The sequence below is a fragment of the Uranotaenia lowii genome, chromosome 1 (genome assembly GCF_029784155.1).
Source record: "Uranotaenia lowii strain MFRU-FL chromosome 1, ASM2978415v1, whole genome shotgun sequence".
NCBI classification, from domain to species: domain Eukaryota; kingdom Metazoa; phylum Arthropoda; class Insecta; order Diptera; family Culicidae; genus Uranotaenia; species Uranotaenia lowii.
The window spans coordinates 57118712-57139585 of record NC_073691.1 but is presented as its reverse complement, the minus strand read 5'-3'; the positions used below and the strand labels follow the sequence as shown (position 1 = coordinate 57139585).

The following is a 20874-nucleotide window of genomic DNA, read 5'->3' as shown; positions in this document are numbered from 1 at the left end:
TGTCTTTTTTGTCTTTTTTGTCTTTTTTGTCTTTTTTGTCTTTTTTGTCTTTTTTGTCTTTTTTGTCTTTTTTGTCTTTTTTGTCTTTTTTGTCTTTTTTGTCTTTTTTGTCTTTTTTGTCTTTTTTGTCTTTTTTGTCTTTTTTGTCTTTTTTGTCTTTTTTGTCTTTTTTGTCTTTTTTGTCTTTTTTGTCTTTTTTGTCTTTTTTGTCTTTTTTGTCTTTTTTGTCTTTTTTGTCTTTTTTGTCTTTTTTGTCTTTTTTGTCTTTTTTGTCTTTTTTGTCTTTTTTGTCTTTTTTGTCTTTTTTGTCTTTTTTGTCTTTTTTGTCTTTTTTGTCTTTTTTGTCTTTTTTGTCTTTTTTGTCTTTTTTGTCTTTTTTGTCTTTTTTGTCTTTTTTGTCTTTTTTGTCTTTTTTGTCTTTTTTGTCTTTTTTGTCTTTTTTGTCTTTTTTGTCTTTTTTGTCTTTTTTGTCTTTTTTGTCTTTTTTGTCTTTTTTGTCTTTTTTGTCTTTTTTGTCTTTTTTGTCTTTTTTGTCTTTTTTGTCTTTTTTGTCTTTTTTGTCTTTTTTGTCTTTTTTGTCTTTTTTGTCTTTTTTGTCTTTTTTGTCTTTTTTGTCTTTTTTGTCTTTTTTGTCTTTTTTGTCTTTTTTGTCTTTTTTGTCTTTTTTGTCTTTTTTGTCTTTTTTGTCTTTTTTGTCTTTTTTGTCTTTTTTGTCTTTTTTGTCTTTTTTGTCTTTTTTGTCTTTTTTGTCTTTTTTGTCTTTTTTGTCTTTTTTGTCTTTTTTGTCTTTTTTGTCTTTTTTGTCTTTTTTGTCTTTTTTGTCTTTTTTGTCTTTTTTGTCTTTTTTGTCTTTTTTGTCTTTTTTGTCTTTTTTGTCTTTTTTGTCTTTTTTGTCTTTTTTGTCTTTTTTGTCTTTTTTGTCTTTTTTGTCTTTTTTGTCTTTTTTGTCTTTTTTGTCTTTTTTGTCTTTTTTGTCTTTTTTGTCTTTTTTGTCTTTTTTGTCTTTTTTGTCTTTTTTGTCTTTTTTGTCTTTTTTGTCTTTTTTGTCTTTTTTGTCTTTTTTGTCTTTTTTGTCTTTTTTGTCTTTTTTGTCTTTTTTGTCTTTTTTGTCTTTTTTGTCTTTTTTGTCTTTTTTGTCTTTTTTGTCTTTTTTGTCTTTTTTGTCTTTTTTGTCTTTTTTGTCTTTTTTGTCTTTTTTGTCTTTTTTGTCTTTTTTGTCTTTTTTGTCTTTTTTGTCTTTTTTGTCTTTTTTGTCTTTTTTGTCTTTTTTGTCTTTTTTGTCTTTTTTGTCTTTTTTGTCTTTTTTGTCTTTTTTGTCTTTTTTGTCTTTTTTGTCTTTTTTGTCTTTTTTGTCTTTTTTGTCTTTTTTGTCTTTTTTGTCTTTTTTGTCTTTTTTGTCTTTTTTGTCTTTTTTGTCTTTTTTGTCTTTTTTGTCTTTTTTGTCTTTTTTGTCTTTTTTGTCTTTTTTGTCTTTTTTGTCTTTTTTGTCTTTTTTGTCTTTTTTGTCTTTTTTGTCTTTTTTGTCTTTTTTGTCTTTTTTGTCTTTTTTGTCTTTTTTGTCTTTTTTGTCTTTTTTGTCTTTTTTGTCTTTTTTGTCTTTTTTGTCTTTTTTGTCTTTTTTGTCTTTTTTGTCTTTTTTGTCTTTTTTGTCTTTTTTGTCTTTTTTGTCTTTTTTGTCTTTTTTGTCTTTTTTGTCTTTTTTGTCTTTTTTGTCTTTTTTGTCTTTTTTGTCTTTTTTGTCTTTTTTGTCTTTTTTGTCTTTTTTGTCTTTTTTGTCTTTTTTGTCTTTTTTGTCTTTTTTGTCTTTTTTGTCTTTTTTGTCTTTTTTGTCTTTTTTGTCTTTTTTGTCTTTTTTGTCTTTTTTGTCTTTTTTGTCTTTTTTGTCTTTTTTGTCTTTTTTGTCTTTTTTGTCTTTTTTGTCTTTTTTGTCTTTTTTGTCTTTTTTGTCTTTTTTGTCTTTTTTGTCTTTTTTTGTCTTTTTTGTCTTTTTTGTCTTTTTTGTCTTTTTTGTCTTTTTTGTCTTTTTTGTCTTTTTTGTCTTTTTTGTCTTTTTTGTCTTTTTTGTCTTTTTTGTCTTTTTTGTCTTTTTTGTCTTTTTTGTCTTTTTTGTCTTTTTTGTCTTTTTTGTCTTTTTTGTCTTTTTTGTCTTTTTTGTCTTTTTTGTCTTTTTTGTCTTTTTTGTCTTTTTTGTCTTTTTTGTCTTTTTTGTCTTTTTTGTCTTTTTTGTCTTTTTTGTCTTTTTTGTCTTTTTTGTCTTTTTTGTCTTTTTTGTCTTTTTTGTCTTTTTTGTCTTTTTTGTCTTTTTTGTCTTTTTTGTCTTTTTTGTCTTTTTTGTCTTTTTTGTCTTTTTTGTCTTTTTTGTCTTTTTTGTCTTTTTTGTCTTTTTTGTCTTTTTTGTCTTTTTTGTCTTTTTTGTCTTTTTTGTCTTTTTTGTCTTTTTTGTCTTTTTTGTCTTTTTTGTCTTTTTTGTCTTTTTTGTCTTTTTTGTCTTTTTTGTCTTTTTTGTCTTTTTTGTCTTTTTTGTCTTTTTTGTCTTTTTTGTCTTTTTTGTCTTTTTTGTCTTTTTTGTCTTTTTTGTCTTTTTTGTCTTTTTTGTCTTTTTTGTCTTTTTTGTCTTTTTTGTCTTTTTTGTCTTTTTTGTCTTTTTTGTCTTTTTTGTCTTTTTTGTCTTTTTTGTCTTTTTTGTCTTTTTTGTCTTTTTTGTCTTTTTTGTCTTTTTTGTCTTTTTTGTCTTTTTTGTCTTTTTTGTCTTTTTTGTCTTTTTTGTCTTTTTTGTCTTTTTTGTCTTTTTTGTCTTTTTTGTCTTTTTTGTCTTTTTTGTCTTTTTTGTCTTTTTTGTCTTTTTTGTCTTTTTTGTCTTTTTTGTCTTTTTTGTCTTTTTTGTCTTTTTTGTCTTTTTTGTCTTTTTTGTCTTTTTTGTCTTTTTTGTCTTTTTTGTCTTTTTTGTCTTTTTTGTCTTTTTTGTCTTTTTTGTCTTTTTTGTCTTTTTTGTCTTTTTTGTCTTTTTTGTCTTTTTTGTCTTTTTTGTCTTTTTTGTCTTTTTTGTCTTTTTTGTCTTTTTTGTCTTTTTTGTCTTTTTTGTCTTTTTTGTCTTTTTTGTCTTTTTTGTCTTTTTTGTCTTTTTTGTCTTTTTTGTCTTTTTTGTCTTTTTTGTCTTTTTTGTCTTTTTTGTCTTTTTGTCTTTTTTGTCTTTTTTGTCTTTTTTGTCTTTTTTGTCTTTTTTGTCTTTTTTGTCTTTTTTGTCTTTTTTGTCTTTTTTGTCTTTTTTGTCTTTTTTGTCTTTTTTGTCTTTTTTGTCTTTTTTGTCTTTTTTGTCTTTTTTGTCTTTTTTGTCTTTTTTGTCTTTTTTGTCTTTTTTGTCTTTTTTGTCTTTTTTGTCTTTTTTGTCTTTTTTGTCTTTTTTGTCTTTTTTGTCTTTTTTGTTTTTTCTATTCAGTGAGTATAGAGAAAGTATCTATTTGTTTATTGACTTTCATCGTTTGTTGAAATTTCATTTAATTTTTTGTTTTTTGGTTATTCTTATCTTTTTTTCGGCAGCTTGATTGTATTTTTTTTCTTTTTCAAACTTTCGGGCCCTTCGGATTTTCCAGCTTTTTTTATTCATTTCCAATTTATTTCAATAAACCAAACTCTTCAACCCGTCAATTTACCGGTGATCAATGTTTAATGAACAGTTTTTTCAACTTCGTCACCTTCCCCGTTCACATCCACAAACATAAAAAAAGGGAACGACGCATGTTTACGACCACATCAGGTCTGCGAGGTAAACAAACTGGTTCGACAGCATAATAAAATAATTATGAAAGAGCGATGTCACACATTAAAAATACATTCCAACAATCAATAAACAAGCAGCCGTCCCACAAGGTTAAATTAAACCTTTTCGGTTTGCAATCCTCATTCCATCATCGATTGGTGGCCATCGGCAATCAAACATCTCATAGCGACATCTGTTGGTCGTTTGCATAAAGCAGCAGCTTGACACTTGCAAAAGAGCACTTGATTTTGAACGGATTTACTTTTTTTCCTTCCTTCTTTTGATTCGATTTTTTTTTCATTCTTTCTTTTCTCTTCTTTTACAGAAAAACGATCTCTTCGCCAGTGACCTCGCAAATGGGAATGACGATTGTCAACTGAGCTCATCAAGGTAAGGGGAGATTTTCCTTCGCCATTTACACTATTGTTTCCCAGTTTGTTGGGTTTTTTTTGCTTCCTTTTATGGTGGCTCCAGAGAGCGAAACTGAAAAAAAAGTCGGAAAGAAAGGGAACTGAAAAGAATTAAAAACTGTAAAGCTGCAACATCAAAAAGGTAGAAATAACTCATTCGTCTACCTTTGGGCGCAAAGTGGTGGTTTTGTGCAGCCAGGATTCATTGGGCCGTGATCCATCGATTGGATGGAAAATTTGGCAGCGGCTGGATGATACCTGGTCGTTACTGTTTTTTTTCCTTCCTGCTTTGGTTTGGTTTCGTTCAATTGGTTTGAGGGACCTTTACTCTCTGGATCAATGGCGAACGGCATGGCAGGTTCAAGGCATTGATTTTGCATGCTCGAATGGATTTTTAATTTCCTTCCGTGGAAATGGGAATCCGTCCAGACCGGGAGAAAAAGGTTCAATCGGTTCAAATTTGTTACGATGTGTCGATTTTCTCTGATGTTCGAAACATTTTTTTTGAGATTTTTTTTTAAATAAGGAAGAAGATTTTTTAAACAAATGTGGAATGTCGATTATGTGGGTTCAAATCCCGCTGAAAGTCAAAATTTTTTTTTACCAACCAATCTTCTCAAAAGTGAAGAATCCTTTTTACATACTCCTTTGTCAGAAAAAATAGAAAAAAAAACATCTCCAAAAAATCACCACGTATCACCAAAACCAGGAAGACAATTTCGACGGACGGTTTTTGGCAGGTTTGGTCTCTGGCCGGCTGGCCGCAAGGCATTTGTGAACCACACAAACGGTAAATCTTCGGAACAGATTGGCTTCCTGCTGTATTTAGCTGTGAGCTGAGCCGTTTGCCGGTTGCTAATAGTCGGCGGCTGAAGTTCGTTCAGTGGAGAATGCAGTTGTTAACTACTGGTCTGAACTGGACTGGACTGTGGCTTGCAGCAAGAGGAATGGAATTTCAAGTGGAACGAGCTTCACATCCCGGATACCGGGAGTTAATTGTATAGCCCCTTGCCCGGAAGTATTCGATGAATTTTGGTGGAGGATGCCGCGTGCCACGGATTTACAACGGAACTATTTATAGGGCAATTTTTTTTAACCCCCTTGGAAATTTTTTCGTTCTGTTGGAAGTTTGTGTTTCCGAAACCATTTGAAAGAATTCAGCGATGGTATTATTTTTTAAATAAGTTCATTGAAAACTTTTAAGAAAACTGGTTTTAATCTGAGCTTTGGCTAAGTGTCTTCAATTATGCATCCTTAGAAAATATATGCATAAGGAGACCCTATTGATCTACTAGTCAAAAGATATCTTACGATGACCAGATGATTTTTATTAGAAGGATTGTATATACTTGAAAAAAATGCACCACTTCTTTAGCATATTACTTTTGATTGCATTTGTCAAGTGTTTTTTAAACCCTCTAGAATAAGTTTGGTTGAATGTTTTCAGTCCGGGCCGGAAAAATTCAGGCTATTTTATTTAAAAAAAAAACTGGCAAAAGCCAAGCATTTGATTTCCAAATTGTCGACCGAATTACTCAACAAAAGCCATGAAAAAAAACTTGAAAAATATTTTTTTCGTCAAAATGCATCAGCAGAGTTTTAATCGTATTTTAGGTCCCAAAAAACGTTTCATTATTATTTTTATAAAGCTTGCTCAAAAAATTTCGCTTTGGATGCATAAAAAAAATTATACCACAATTTGTTTTATTTTGTTTGATTTGGCAAATATAGCCGGACAAAATCCAGGCAACCGGGCTGGGCCGGACTTTTCCCGAATTTTGTATCAAATACACGGGCAAACCGGAATAAAAGAGGAAAATCTTGCAATCTTACACTAGTATAAGGTTGCCTGAATTTTTTCAGCACGTTTTAGGGCTATTTTATCAAAAAACCTGGCAAAATTCGGATATTTGATTTCAAAATTGCCGACTAAAATCTGGGCAATATCTGGAAAAATTTGGTTTGATTTGAGAATGAGAATAAACCCGGGCTTTTCCAATGGAATCCACAACCGGGAACTGGGCCGGACCGGACTTTTTACAAATTTTCTATTAAAAATATCTCGGCAAACCCGGATAAAACCGGGTAATCAGTCAACTTTACTCTAGAAGTTGTATTTTATGATTTCAAACAACTATTGTTATAAAAAAAAACTATATTGAGGCAAATATTTGACTAATCAAACAACATATTTTTTTATTTTTTTGCGTTTTTTATTTCAACAACTTCAGTTAATTTTTTTATTAGAAATTGTATCCAGCATCTTTGTAACATTTTAGACTATATTAATAATTTTTTTCAGAACGAAAAACTATATGAAACTATGTTGTCTGAGGCTTCGAAAATAACGCTTATATTTAAAATTGTCAAGTCCGTCATGCTTGTTGGTGAATTCATGTAAAAATAACAGGCATAAAAACAGGACCCATGATAAGCCTTATTTCTTCCAAAATTTTCAAATCTGAACTTGATTTATTACGAACTTTTTTAAAAATATTGGGAAATTGAGGGTAAAAAATACATCATATTTTCGGTGATAAAGCTGCACGGAGTCTGAAACTACGTATGTCCAATCGGTTCTTCTAACATTTTTGAAAAATAATTAGTATTTTTCCACAGATTTTGTTATTCTAGGAGAGCAGCTATTACATTTTGCCAATTTTTGTTAAGGCATTCCTCATTTCAAAAACCACTTGTCATAATAATCCGGAGATTTCGTTAAAACCTAGCTTTGCTGAAGAATGTTTCATTTTCTCTTTGTGCAATCTACAGTTTACGCAAAAGAAAATGTTACGTTTCATTCGACCGCAGCCCTTAAAGCTCTTCACACCAAATTTTGATTTGCTGGAAAATTCAGCTTTTTTTTTAACTGGATTTTTTTAGGTATTTTAAATAAGATTATCAATTGAATTTTTAATATTAAACTCTCATGGTGGTGATATTCATAAATTTAAATTGGTTTGTTCATTTTTCTTGAACAACATTTATTTAAATTTGTGTAACAAACTAGCTGACCCGGCAAACTTTGTCGAGCCTTTGTAGAAGGTAATTGATCTGGATTGGTACTGTTAAATGGGGTTAATCGGGACAGTTTTCGGAATATTTTCATAATATTCCTGCTAAATTATGTTATAACAGACTTTAACAGAGTTCAATCGAAAAAAGAAAAGTTATTAGGATAGTTGATTATCAATTTTTAAAAGGCTGTTTTCATACACTCTTCAAGTGGGGTGAAAAGAGACTGGCTGAATAATGGAGGAATACGTTTATTTGAGCTTCCATCATTTTGTGGTTGTTTTTCGCCATGCAGATATTTTTTGTTCATTCCAATTTTTTGTAATCAAATTTTTCATCACCCATACTTATATTTGAAGAAACATTAATGATGGAGCCTACCTCCAGGGGAAAAAATTAATAATGGAATTCCAGCGTATGCCGAAAGCAATTACCTTTCTAGGATGACCTTAAAAATGAGTTTTCTTCCAATTTACATTATTTCTTTCGTTTACAGAATACCCTTGACACTTTTAAATCCACTTTCGATTGAGAATGTTTTGTTGAAATGTGTTGTCATTTTAAGCATTATAAATCAATTGCATTTCTTTTCTCGTCTAAATCACGGTACAATTTTTATTTTCACCAATTTGCAGACATGGCACAACACTGTATGCAGTGTTTCCAAACAACACTTCTCATGACATAAAATTTAGCGATTTTTTCATGTTCCAAATAAATATTTTTTAATTTTTTAAAATAAATTTTTACCTTTTGTTTTAGTTATCTGTTACCGGAAATGCATTTGATTATCTACTCTTAACTATATTATCATCTTTTTAATTTAAATTTTATAATATTTATCGAAATATGAATGCTTATATTTTGAATAAAGAAAATAAGAACATCAATAATATTCTGATTCACAGCTACTTCAAATCAATGGTTCTCCTTCATTGAACTCACTTTTAAAATTTAAAGAAGGCGTGTTCTTAGTTGTAGATAAATTTGGAGACTTACACTTTATTCCTTGATAATTTTTCTCAATTTCTTTTACAATTTTTGGCCTCGCGAATCCCGTTTGAATTAATCGAATTGATATTTTACGCAATGAAAAAAAAATTGAACTCTTGGTTTAATGATAAAAAAAATGCAATAAAATTCAAAATTGAAAATTTTTTTTCTGAATTTTATTGATATTTCTAATCAATGTTCATAAAGTTGCTTTAGGGATATATGATTAATTTTTTTTACGTTAATTCGATAGTTTGAATTGATTGTGATCTTGAACTCAACATCGGTTTTGAAATCCGTAATTTATAGGTTTGATATTGAATTTAAAATGTTCATTTTCAACCCTGATTTACGAATTTAGAAAATTTAGATTGTCAATCACAAAATTTGTATTATGAATGTCAAATTTAGAATTTTTGAAAGTGAATTCTGTATCTTGAATTACAGTTTTTAAAATTTCAATATGCCATTTTGCAATGATAGTTCAAAATGTTTGTCAGTTTTGAAAATTTGAATATGGACCAAATGAATAATTGCATGATTATGATCATAATCACAATTGACTTATAACTTCATTTTTTATAACAATTCCTAAATATATTAGATTTACAGATAGAAATGTATGACCCTCTTGTAATTTTATTTCCATAACGCACTAAATTTAGAATTTAAATTTAGACAAAAATTTAGATTGTTGGACGCTTCAAACAGTTTTTTTATGTTGGAATACAGGGCATAAATTGATTGTGTACGAACTGCGAAAAACTGGCTGAACTAGCACTTTAGCGAATCTTGCGAAAAAATGTTTTAGGTTGATGAGGGGAAATATTTTTTGATCTAGGCCATCTCAGCATCTCAAGTTTAGTTGGTTTCGAGAATTTAATCCAATGTCAACAACCATATTCCGTCTCGAAAAACCAAATTCGGCGAAACAGAAATCTAGCTCAGGAACGCTCTTGGCGTCACTGTAATTCGACGTAGAAAAAATGGATTTCAGAATTCGGCTTCCGAAGATGGTTCACCTGGAGCCATGTGATTCTCCTTTTCTTTTTGAGACTTCAATTCAAAATTTACTTCCTAGTTCTTTTTTTAACACATTCTTTCTCATTTTCTACTGAGGCTTCAGAGCCAAAGGAGTATAAATTCATAAAAGCAACTTCCGAAAAAAAGGCGCTTTGCCAGTTTCGTGTTGCACGATTTTACATTTATTTTTCTAAAAGTTGTATGAAAACGAAAACTTAGTAATCTGAAAAACACAATAGCTTAACACAATAGAAAAACACAAAAGCTAAACATAGCTTGAAACATGACAATTCTGTAGCATTATTAAAATAAAATAATTCATGATTTGTACTTATACCAGTCTTGCCCCAAACGGCTCAATTCTGATTCCAAATTACGTATCTGGAATTTCGATTTAGAATATTAAATTTAATTTCAGATGTTATATTTTTACATTAAACTTGAACTGCTTCCTTTTTATTTCTCATTTTGATCTGTGTCTTATTTTTCTTTAATCTGGACTTTATTTCTGAGTTTTAATTCTGAGATATGGTAATTGATATTTTCTAAAGGAAATGACTTGGATTCAATAAAAAAAAATGCGGTCCAAATACGGGATGTCTTGTACTTCGCTTTTCGCAAGTATTTTGCACTAAGAAGAATAAATCTTAAATACAGATTTTTGTTACGGCCTCAATCCTAATCCAATCTTGGGTGTCAATATGACACAATTTTTTTGAGTTTAGCGGCTTGTAACTTCATTCGGGTGCATCCAAATAAAAAAAAATCCAAGGGGACCCTCGATGAATTCTTCAATTTTGCAAAATTGTTTTTTTTTATAGACGCACCTGGAAATCCCGGGGAAAAAACTTTCTTATGTCAATTTGACACTCCTCGCTTAAAACCGCTATATCTCTTTTGTTTTTAACCGATTTTCATAAAATTCATAGTTTTGGAAACCTCATAAGGTAACTCAAATATGTTTCTCAGATCTCACTAATCTTTTATCGAAGCGTGTTTTTTAGGGTTTTTTTTCTTAGACTTCGAATAATGGAAAATTGTAAATTTGTAAAAATTGGTTGAAAAACAAGGGAAATATATTGGTTTCAGTCAGGGGTGTCAAATTGACACTCCAGGGACTGTAACGTGTAAAAATTTCTGGGACGGATGAGGGTTAACCTTTTGTTAATGAAAATTAAAGTGTTTATGTGAATTGTTAAAAAGCGGTAAAACATTCTCAAGAAAATCTTTGATTTAACATTGATGTTTTTTATTTAAAAAATAAAACTTATTCTACCAGAAATTTAAGATCTAAGTTCAACAAAGAGAACCAGTTCAGTACCAAAACAGGAACAGTAAGCTCGATAGATGTCAATATTCCGGGTTTCAAAGCGCTAATTTTTTAACCCCTAAAAATCATTTAAGAGAGACCATGGAAATCAGTTCATTCTTTTGGAAAAATATGGCTTTTTATAAGAATTTTAAACAAAAAGAATCCTTGATTGAATAAAAAGTAAATTGACTCAAAAATAATTTTTGGTTTTTTTTTGTTTTTTAGTTTTCAATGATTAGTTTTATAACTCACAACCGCCCATATCAAAACAAGAAGTTAAGAAAAACTGCCACTAGTTATTTGAAATAAATGAATTTAGAATATTTTATCAACTAACTTGTGTTGAAAGATCGCATAATAATTGTGGCTTATGATAAGTAAAAATATCAAAGCTTGAATAGTACCTTTAAAAGTACTATTTTAATACCCTTAGTCTACCGAATGGAGGAAAAAACAAGTCTCAAACTGCTGTCTCCTTATTTGGAAAACCCTAATTAACGTGAAGTCTTCGCGGAAGTAGATTTTCAATTTGTTAACATTATTTTTTGTCCGAGTGATTTGAATCCAAGTACAAGTAGGTACTTTTTTATTTTTCCTTAATTTCATATTTGGAGAGCATGACTCAAAAACTGTTCTACTGAGATTTTTTTTTTAACTGCATTTTCGGATTCAGCTCCCGATTTAACATTGGAAATATGGGTCGGTCAAATAAGTTTTTTTCGAAAGAATTTACATCACTCTGTTTGTAATTTTTTTTTATCAAATTTAAATCACTGATCACATATTTATCTGACCAAATTTAAAGTTCGAAATTATGAGTTGCTAGAGAAATGCGAAAAATAACTTCCTGTGACATTTTTGCATCTTAGATCCGTTCGTGGTCAGTTTGTCCGCCTTAGAAAAAACATCAGTTTTTATGTAATGGCCTGTGGACCAAATTTTTTTTTATGTTCAAAACCCCCGAATTTATTTAAACATTAATTTTTAATGTACCTAAACCATTCATAGGCGGACTCAAGATGCGAAAACTTCAATTTATCCTAGGCTTGCCAGATCCTTTCAGAAAAAAGCAGGACATTTCACGAAAAATAGTGGGACAATTTAATTTTTAGAAATTATTAAAAAAGGATAATTGTATAGCCAAACTTTTACAGTTTTTCTTACGTAAATGCATTTTTCAAAAGCAAACATACTTAGGTGACATAAGGGCATTACCAGCACCCGGGGCGAGGTGAGCATCATCCTTTTCTCCTGAAGTACCAATTTTCTTTAATAAATTTTTATGAGGAATAGTTGCGTAGTTCCTATAGTGTTTATTTTTCAACAAAAAAAAGCAATCTTTTTTTACACGTTACAGAAATATTTAAAAAAAAAACAACTTGATTCTCAAGTATCGAAAAAGTTATGATTTTCAAGCATCGGAAAATAAGTTCTAGGGATCGATAAATCGTCTTGATCTGTAATGTACACACTGCTACATTCTATTCTATTCTATTTTGTTTATTTATAGAGGATTTTAACCATCTCGGTCATTCTTCCTCTTCAAAAAGTGTGTACATTTCGACTGCTACATGATTTTCACATTGTTCCTCAAGTTTCATTGAAGATTTCATTTTTCGCTATAATCCATTTTTAAATGCGTTTTAACTTTAACTTGTTGACTCGGGGCGAACAGAGCATCACTGATCGGGGCATGATGAGCATTTTCTGTCGTAAAATCCAGCAGCTATCTTAACTCGATGAAGTTAACTCTATTGTAGAGCGACAGCCTGACAGATTTCATCTGACGAGTTGGCTTAGAGGTAAGGTGTCGAAGAGGTAACTCAGGGGACTCGAGCCCGATTCCTGGTCGAGGTGATTTTTTTTCATTTACTATTCATTGTTGATTGATTTGATTGTTGCATTATACGGCTAATCGCATAATCCGCCAAACAGCTCTATAATTTACTTGAATTCATCGAGTTGAATTTGCCGCAAGATACTACGGTAGAATATGCTCATCGTGCCCGATTAATCATCCTGTAACTAGTCATCCTATATTTCCTGAAGAAAGGATAATTTCGCTGAAATGATTGAAATATTCAATCTAAACATTCTAGACTTTCCAGTTTTAGCTTAGTGAAATTATTTAAAACTTAAAACAGACTAGCATTTATATAAGAGTATTTTTCAGGAATGTTTCATATTATAAGCAATTTCCCACCTCGTAACGATCCATTTGGTGCCAACAACATTTTACCGAGCTGACCCTTCTCTCTCTGAAGGCTCACGGCAGATTTGCCCCGGAATAAACGCTTATAAAAATGCTTCACTGAATCGTAACAACCTGTTGCCACCAGTTAATATCGTAAGCAGCAGCAGTCTTCCGACCTTCCTTTTTTTTTTATTTTGCGGAAAAGTTGGGGGCGAAAAACATGCGATGGACCAAGATGCTCGGAACCACCCACTTCTTCCTTCGGAGCCTTGAGCCAAAGCCAGAGACAGAGACAGAGCAAAACACGTGTCCGTGTCTGGGGCCTCTGGATGCTACTTTAGTTCCTAGCCTAGCAGCACTTGACAACGCTCTGCTTCGTCGAAGAAGATGAAGGCGAAACAGAAACAGCTGAAAAAAAAATCGCTACCAACAAGAAAGAAACCGAGCCGAACCTCAAGCAACCAAGCTCAAGGACGTGCTTTTCCTCCGGCTAAAACTACCAAGATACTTGAGCAAGTAATTCAATTTCCCGCCTTGGAGACGTGTCCTGCCTTGCTTTCGTCTTCATCGTCCAACTTAGTCCCTGCTTCGTTCTTCCTGTCAGGCTTCGGAAAAGATCCGGGCGCAAAACAACAAAAATAACTGTATACCTCAAAAACAACTTTGGCTGCCTGGCTGGGTGGGGATGAATTTTCCTTACCCTCAAGTTTTACTCCCTGTTTTTTCCCTCTGCTCCCCCAAACGAACGATGGAAGACAACAACAGAGCGCAGTGTGCAGAAAAGTGCGAAAATAAATCTGTCGCCTTTCGGTGAAATTTTTCATTCATGGTGAAAGGATTATGAAAACTGATGGTGCATTCTCTTTCGATTTTTCCTCCGAAACCCGGTCGCGGCGTGTGTGTCTGTGTTATCGGAGATTCCCCTGGGAGAGATGAAACTTGGCTGGACTGGGTTGCGGGTATACTTATGATTGTGGATAGTTACATGAACAGTACATACCAACTATCAACAGCCTTTAAATTTAATACGGTACTAAAGCTGGGTGGGTTGTTGGTTTGGTTTGGACGAAATTATGAATCGGCAACATCGTATTTCAACGTGGAGCTGAAAATTTGAGACTTCCTGACGTGCAGATTTTACAATAGAGCTTTAAAACTGTGGCTCGGGTGACTTAAAAAATGTGTGATTTTAGATAGTACCATTTTTACCTTAAGATAGACTCAAACTTATGTTTGTTGATGAATTCATACAAAAATCACGGTGTGTTTGAAGAAGATGTTTAAAGTAAAGGATCAATAAGATTAACTTAATTTCTCTACTGTATATTATTACTACGGCCGGATTAAGCCTTCGGGGGCCCGGGGAATTTTTTCTCAGGTTTCTTGGGGCCCCCTATGATTCGATTTTTTCTTTCTAACTCTCAAAACCAAAACCATTATTTCCAACCAAGTTCCGATAAACAAATTAGAGATGAAAAATGAAATCCTAATACAAAATTGATAATCAAAATTACAATCAGAACCAAAGCAGGATGTGCAAAATTTATAATTCATAGTCCAGATTTTTATTTTAATTATTGATAATTGTATATCATTAATAATCCTCATCAGTTTAAATCAGATAATTTAACAAGAGATACATTTACAGCCTCAGCTCCAAAGGGGCAAAGTAAGTGCAGAACTGATCGATTTTGAGATAATAATACCAACAAATTTTCCATATCTTAAACTGTTTTTAGTGATTTCGTCTGATTTTTTAAAGTTTTTCACATAACCCAGATAACCAGAAATCGAAAAGTAGTGTTCATTGTAGATTGTATAAGCATCCTGTTTAGATTGGAATTGTATAAACATCATGTTGTAGCTTAACCAAGTTATATTTTATCGTTTATGGTTTCTATAGTTCATTATATACGATAACATATTGTTAATCGTATAGAAAGATCAATAAATTTGTTTTGAATCGCAGTAGAATTGTGTAAAGCTTAATCTTTAATCCCACCGTACAATTAAGCAACCTTTCATGCTTGCGATCTATGATGACATATTATTTCCATGAAAGGTCGTAAAGTAATTGTAAGAACATCGTATAAGGGAATTTAAACAATCTGCAGATTGTCGAATTGTTTAACAGTACAGTAAATAGTTAGCTAAGATCGCACAGCACTGAATACAATTATTGATTGTAATAGAATCGTCTATGAGATAGGTCAAAGTTGCATATCAAAAAACGGCATCTATACAAAGATTTGGAGTCCGAAATGATGCAGTCAGTGGTATTTTATACGATCAACTGATTTTTAAACGGAACTCTCAACTGTACGTGAAAAAATTTGCTTGTTTGTATGAACATGAAATGGCGCCGAGGAAGTGTCGAAGGACAGGGATCGGAACGTTGTGAGTTCGAGCCTGAGGGAAGATTGATCAACAACATATGCATTTTTAAACCAACAGTTAAAGTTAAGGACGGTCACAAGATGACAATATGCATACGCGTATTTGGAAATGGGCATTCAGTATTTTTTAACAAGGTTCATCATTTTAATCAAAGACTCATAATGTTGGTTCAATTTTAATCGCAGTAAACATTAAATTCTATTGTATTTATGTTCACGACGATTTTAGTTAAACCGTAATAAGGGAAAAATATAATTGCTTTGGGATACAGTAACAATAAATTGTATTAAATGGTGAAGAAAGTTGTACAAGCCTCGGGCTACCTGCAAAAAGAAATTGTAATCAAATTGTAAGACAGGCAATAGAAAGTTGTAAGTTGTACAATCCTAAGATTTTGTGCAAAGCAAAGTTGCTATCAAATTGATGAAAACGCAATTCAATAATTTATATTTTCAAGGTGAGCAAAATTTGGTCCGTATATTGCCTCCACTTTGGTACGTACAGGCAGGGCCGTAGGAAGAGCCGGCTCATGGGGGGGGGGGTTTTGGTGACAAAATTTTCGCTATAACATTTTTGTTTAAACAATGCATAAAGGAAAAAAAAGTTGAATTCTTAATTCGGGTGTAAGTTATTTTACAATATGGATCTGTTTTTATTTAAAATCCTAACATTCGAAAATAAGTCCAAAAAATTGCTAATTTTTTATGAAGTTTTAAAAAACAAATTAAGAATCTCAAAGGTTTCATTCAATAAAAAAACACTTTTTGTACTAAATTAAAATAAGCCAGTAATAAGCTTTTTTTCAACCACAAACATAACCATTATAAGTATTGGTGAAAATGTATCAAATATGTATGTATCAAAATGTAGTAGAATGTTAATACATGGGCCCCGGAGAGGCGCAAGATGTGGGTTCTAGTCTCACCGGGAGACAAGGCGAATTTTTTTCGCATGTTTTTCAACATCGATTTTCTCTTATCTAGTCCCTGAAATTTCATCTAAGTTGGATTCATTTCTCTACAAAAAAAAAAATGTATCAAATATTTTCAAACAAAAACTTAGAGATTAAGTTTGCGGTTCAAATCCGATTTTTTTTAGTCTCGATTAAAATTTGAAGATTTTAGTTTGTACTTTGTTTTTCGAAAAATTCTCATTTATAATAATAATCCTACGAATATTTGAAAAAAAAAATTAAAATCGAGATTTTTCTAAGAACAAAATCTTTTAAATGATCTCAAATTCAAATGTGATAAAGCTTCTATTCAAAATGCTCCTCGCTCTTTTCAACACCTAAGTAACTTTCTTCCTATGGTCTATCCGTCTATCATTCCAAATCTATAATATTCACGGATAAAACCCCTTAATTTAAAAAAAAATTACTTAATATTTGTGATTTCTTCTGATTTGAGTTTCCAATCTGGATCTAATTGTATAGAAAACATTATTTTTAATCCAAAATTAAAATTAGGAAAATGCGATCTCTTGCAATTTGAATTCTTAACTTTTCACATTGATATTTTATTTAAATAACTAACCTTCGATTATAGATTCAAATTGAGTTTTTAATTTTAATTCCATATCTGAATCCTGCCATTTAAATCTGAATTCCGAATTTGAGAACAATTTTAAAATCTCATTTCCAGATAATAATTCCATTGAATTATGAACCAAAATGCAAAATATTTATCAGAGCCTTTAGCATGGCATGTGATTCTAAATAAAAATTGCAAATGAAGAAACTGTTTCCGAATTTTCCATTCTGGATTACAATTATGAAACATTTTCAACACAAGTTATCTATCTAGGTTAACCAAGTTTTAATTAATTAATATTATTGAGTTATTCAGATATAATATCGTAGCTACACAGTAAACGAAAATTACCGAGTTCGGTAATTTTTTTTACCGAAATCCTAACATGTGTAAATCGTTAAACTGTTCGGTAATTTTTTCGGTAAAAAATAAACGAACATCGGTAAATGAAGAATCGATTTACCGATGTTCCTTTATTTTTTACCGAAAAAATTACCAAACAGTTTAACGATTTACACATGTTAGGATTTCGGTAAAAAAATTACCGAACCCTGTAATTTTCGTTGACTGTGTACTTTACAACTGAAGAGTTATATATATAGTTATAAGTGTAGCACACTCACAGAAAAGCAGCTACAAAATATCTCATATTTAGTTCGCAATATGATAAGCTCCTATTCTGTATAAGAATTTGAAATAAAATTTTCAAATTCATATCGTAAAAATGGTTTATAATTAAAAACAAAATTCTTTTCATATTCCGAAATAGTGTGTTTTGAATATGGAAAACGCATCTAGTTTAAGTTTGAAATTCAAAACACTCATTCAAATCAGGATTTCATCCAAATGATGATCCATACTGAATCTTTGAATGAATCTAACTTCAACTTTATTAAAACCTTTATTAACTAACTTTACTTATTCATGATTTTTTCATAAAAATCATGAAGAGCTTGATAAAGAAATTTTCTATTGAAACACATCAGTCAATTTTGAATAATATTTTAAGATTCCAAAAAACGATCATGATCAGATCATTTTGATAAAATTTGTTCAAAAATTTTGGACGCAAAATACATAATTCTTATTTTTAATTATTGTTTGATTTTGCAAATCAAGTGAAAAAAATCGGGCTAAGTTGAGGCAACCTGGCAAGCTTAATTAAATCTTACTAAAACTCGGTATTCGATCCTAAGTTTCATTCAACAAGTGTGAAATTTTATAAAAAACTGGAGTAGAATTGTTGACTTGAGATAAAATTGTAAGGTTTTAGCTTCCGTTCTGAATCGAGATTATTATTCTTCGAACATTTGATCATTTATCAAAATTTGATTAAAAATTTGTAATTTTGAGTTTAGTGAAGAATATTTTGCCTGCATTTTTGAACCCTCATGGGGGGGGTTTAACCCCCAAAACCCCCCCCCCCCGTTCCTACGGCCATGCGTACAGGCTCATATAGAACATTCCATACAACTTTTTCAGATTGTACAAAAGTGTGTATATCTCAGAAACAACTGAAATATACAGACCAAAATGTTCACTGGGAATTTTACGCCTAAAGTAATTGAAAAAAAAAACGGCAGAAAAGCGTATGTTCTCTAAATAAGCTTTTATCCATTTTAATCCTTTTGACTCCAATGGTCTCATGTGATAACATAAATTCAAAACGGAAATGAAATGTTGGAAAAATTAGATAAGAATTCCAAGTTAGAATGTCCTACCCGGGATTTCCCGACCGGGAATTTCCGGGAGAAAAATCGGGAATTCACAAATCCTAGGTAACGCTTAAATATCCCGGAAATACCCGAGGCCAATAAAACGTGCTAAATAACTAAACATTTACACAATTTAGATGGATAAAATAGATCAGATTGAGCAAGAAAATGATTGTTCAACCTTGATATAAGGCTTAAATTTAAACAATTCCATTTTTAAATAGGTAAATTTTGAATTTGATAAAACATATTTTGAATTTGATTTAAACCTAATGTTAAAGTGAAAAACGACAAAGAATCATCAAAACCAAACAATTCCAATACAGAAACGCTACGAAAATATTCTAAATTTTCTATTTTTCCACACGCATCATTTATTACTTCCGTTTGGCAAACTGTTGACAGTAGCAAAATCATCGGCAAAGAAATGAATATTTTGAAAAAAAAAAAGAATGGTTATCTGAAAATTTACGAGATTTGATAAATAACCTGAAGTCTTGCTAACCAACTGCTCACGATAATGAAAAATCTTTCCCAATCATTTCAAATTTTTGCAGAAAAGTCAGTCAAGTGTGTCGGTTTAAGTACTTAGATTTTGGGTTTTCGGTTTTATAATTGCTAATTTAATTTTTGAGGCATCAAAAATGCTTGAAATGTTTTACAATAGTACTACCTAAAAATTAAAAATTCGCTATCTCTAAGTTTTCGTATGCAGTTGAGAGTTAAAATCCCGAGAGTTCTTAAAAAAAGGGTTGGGCAGATTTTTCGATTCCCGGAAACGCTAAAATAGCCGGAAAATGGACACTCTACTCCAAATGAGTTTAGTACCTTGAACAAAGATCTCGAGTTTTCAAAATTCATAAAAACCATGAAACTGAACTTCAGTTGTAGTATGCGAGAGATGGATAAATCCCGAAAATAAGTTCTGTTATTTCAATGAAGAAACAGCACAAGATTTGAAGATCACAGTTGAATAAATCTGGAAAAAGATAAGATTAAAAACATAGAAATATTCATGATTGGAGGATCACTCAATCAAATATGCAATTCAACTATGAGATTGTTTTTATGATAAAAACATTTGTTAGGAAATGAATAGAAACATGAAAAGCAGAATTCAGGACATTTACTTTAGTTGTGAATAACTGTAAAACAGAAGAACCTCATTCAGTAGTAAAAAGCTTAGGTTAAATCGGCTGAAAATAGTACCTACAATTTGAATTTCAAATCTAAGACTGAAATTTGAATGGAAACTCAATAGTAAAACTTACCATTGCTGATTAGCCCAATATAATTTAATCCAATACAATTCAATTAAATTTATATTAATAAAACTCCTCCTTATAAAATTACATAGTTTAAGTTTGATAAACCTTGTAATTCTGCAAGATGATAGAATTCAAAGAAAATGAAAATAGGAGATGTTTTCTTTAAAAATTTGGTAATTACTGTAATTTATCCAAATCGTGATGTTACGTTTTTTTTTTATGTCGAGCAAATATTTCAGAATCAAAACCTTATGTTTGATTCGCCAGGCCCTCCTTATTTACATTCTTCATTGTTAAATTAACAAAAGCAATGTATTATTTATTGTAAGGTAAGCATTTCTGGTCTCCCGGATTTTTCCGGACAAGCCGGAGAAAAAAGGGTCATTGGAAAAAAAAAAACAGAAAATTCAAATGAGGCTCAGGTGTTTCAAGCTAGCTTTAACAAAATTGTTTTTGTTTTTCGAAGTTTGAAAAACCATATCTGACGTGTGAGATATTTTTCCTCATTTTCTCAATAACTTTTTTTTAACTAATCACTTACTTCTGCGAGGATTTTTCCAGATTTTGTGTTAAAAATTTTCAGTCAAAATACCAGATTTTGGCAGGTTTTGATTAACAATTTATTCATCTGCTTAGCCCGCGAAATGCGGAAAAACTTCTGCAATGTTGGTACTAAGGGTCCTCCTTAACTTACATTAGAAAAAAAACAACTATTCGAGATATTTTCCACGAGGCCCCTTTTGATATTAGGTAGATCATAAGTTTCAATTCCAATTTTGTTCCCTGATTTCTAGGACTAGAAGCAGTATCATTAAAGCAATGTAAGAAACTTGAAAGCTGCAAAAGTGTATATGTACGTTGTAGGTGACTTGCTTTGAAAGAAGCAAAAGTTATTTACATGCACGTTGTCACAAAAGGGGCACAAAAGTACTCTATGACAAAAATGACAAAAATGACAAAAATGAAAAAAATTAAAAAATGACAAAAATGACAAAATTGACAAAATTGACAAAATTGACAAAAATGACAAAAAAGATAAAAATGATAAAACTGACAAAAATGACAAAAATGACAAGAATGAGGAAAATGAAAAAAAAAATGACAAAAATTGCAAAACGGACAAAAATGACAAAAATGAAAAAAATGAAAAAATGACGAAAATGACTAAAATGACAAAAAAGATAAAAATGACAAACATGACAAGAATGTCAAAAATGAAAAAAATGACAAAAATGACAAAAACGTCAAAAATGACAAA

The 20874-nt window shown here is 30.8% G+C and overlaps 1 protein-coding gene across 8 annotated transcripts in view; it reads left to right on the top strand.

The window, feature by feature from the left end:
• LOC129740357 (sex determination protein fruitless) overlaps positions 1–20874 on the top strand; it is a 761972-nt gene that overhangs the window by 91128 nt on the left and 649970 nt on the right. For all 8 annotated transcript variants that reach the window (XM_055732014.1, XM_055732021.1, XM_055732012.1 and 5 more), the window contains one exon: positions 4083–4147. The gene's annotated coding sequence lies outside the window, so the exon portion shown is untranslated. The remainder of the gene's footprint in view (positions 1–4082; positions 4148–20874) is intronic.